Consider the following 2,386-nt stretch of genomic DNA (forward strand, 5'->3'; position numbering starts at 1 on the left):
TGTGTGTGTGTGTGTGTGTGTTTATGTGTGTGTGTGCCCCGTGTGCTGTACACGAGGGGTTAGCAGCGGGTGTGGGACCCCCTGGGACTGAGTTATAGGTGGTCAAGATCTGCTTGCTATGGGTGCTGGCAACCTAACTTGATTTCTCTGGAAGAGCAGCAAGTGTTCCCTTAACTGCTGAGCCATTGCTCCCGCCCCTCATATGTGTTCTTAGTTCTTAAAAGGTAAATGGATATTTTCTGCTTGTTTCACTGGAAGGGATGAAGCATGTGCTTGACACTGTCTCAGCTGGTAATCCTACTGGGAAATTAACCCTATGGGGCTCATAGACTTTGGCATCTCCAAGCTTTTTGGTGGAGTTTGTGGAATAGGATATGACCTTATCTAGTGAATGGACTCTGTGGTGGGCGATGAGTGTCATTGGCAACAGCATTGCCAGCAGAACTTGACCCAGGGAGACCCAGAGTCCTATGTGTGCGTAGAAAGGAGATGCCTGCTGAAGAGAAACAGTCATTGAAATCAGAACTGGGAACATGAGTTTGGGGTTGGTGTGTATCTGTTCCAAGCCTTTGATGAGTTTATTGAATATCCCAGTCCTCTGACTTGTTCTATACAGGAAAAGCTGATCTCTCTGACATGGTCAATCCAGCTTGCTTCCTGTCTCTCTGTGAAAGTTAATACTAAATACTACTATATTTTCAGTCATTTCTTTCTTTTCATTTCTGAGATTATAATTTAATTACAGCATTTCTCCCTTCCTTGTCCTCCCTCCAAACCATCCCATACACCTTCCTGTACTGTCCTTCCAATTCAGGCCTCTTTTTTTTCACTAATGATTATTCCCTAAATACATGTATATACATATAGATTCCTAAATGTAACTTGGTCAGTCTGTGCAATGCCATTTGTATGTATGTTTTTGGAGTTGATCATTTGACACTGGACAAGCAGTTGGTGTGCTCTCCCCTTGGAAAGAGTATTTTTTCTGCTCTCAGATGTCCTTAGTCACTTGCAGTTCTTTGTGTAGGATTAAGACCTCATGTACTTTCTCTATGTTCATTGGTGTCATCCTTGTTCATAGTTCACGATGTCGTGTTGGTGAGACTTGATGGGTATGGCTTCTGACATTCCTAGGAGACAGACTCTCACAGCTAACTCCCTGATCCTACGGCTCTTACAGTCTTTCTGCCCCCTCTTCCACAGTGACCCCTGAGCCTTTAGAGAAGGTTTCCTGGACTTAAAGATTGGTCATATGTGTGGTTATATACTGTAATATATAGTTATATAATTAAAATATACATATTTTTCCATTTTGATGCTATATATGAGAATGTAATTACCAAAGTTCACTTTTTTACTGAAGTTTCTTTTTCTTTTTTAAGAAAGTGTACTAGTACTTCCCACTTGGTAAATTAATTTGGAGCATATTTAATGTTTTCTCCCTTGTACCACACCAAGGGATTGAGGTGCCATTCCCTGTCATTGTCTTCATCTAAATGAACCATTATTTCACTCCACAAGGACAGTGTAACCCTCCAAAACCCCATAGATAGAGCAGATAACTAATGTACAGTCTAAGACCTCAACGCCCATCTAGTTTTTCCAGAGAAGTTAATGGGAACGGGGTTTAGGCTCTAGGCTATTTTTGCTAAGCCAGAAAGGTGGAGGTGGGGGGGGGGGAGTGGAGACTTGGATCCTATAGTGTTTCCTAGCTCTCTAGAGGAAGACAATTATATACAGGCTTGGAAGTCATGACATCCAAAGAGAAATCTCTGGAGCTCAGTTCCAGATTCTACATATGAGATTAAAATCCTTAATATGTTGTTGAACCACTGCTATCTATGAAATCCTGGGGACTATGCTTTTCAGGCAGTTCTTTTCAGAAGGGACTAAGTTAGTTATTATAGAGTAGTCCAGAATTAAATACTATTGACAACAGTAGCTCTGAGTCAGAAATTTTATTTATGTAAAGAGTCATAGTTATATAATAGCTATGTTTGTATTAGGCATTGATACAAACTCATTAGAATTTGGAGAGTTAGTTCACAGTCTGTTAGTGAAAAACAAAAACTTAAATGCTTGATGATTTTTTTAAAGCCTAGTATAAATATGTTGGCTCTTATTAGCAGAACCATGGATGAGGTCTCTAGGCATGAAATAGGAGATATCAGATTATTTTAATGTAGTCAGGAAGGGTATATCTGAATAAATAAGTCAACATCGGGTTGAAACCTTAATGCTGACTCGAAAGGGTTACATGTAAACAGATGTCTGAGAAGCTGAAAGCCAAAATGAACAGACTCATAGCAGTTTCAGCGATTGAAAACTATTATCTCTGTGGACCAAATTTTAATTCCTTTATCAGTGTGACATGAGGATATTAAGG

This window comes from Mastomys coucha, chromosome X (assembly GCF_008632895.1).
Source record: "Mastomys coucha isolate ucsf_1 chromosome X, UCSF_Mcou_1, whole genome shotgun sequence".
NCBI lineage: Eukaryota > Metazoa > Chordata > Mammalia > Rodentia > Muridae > Mastomys > Mastomys coucha.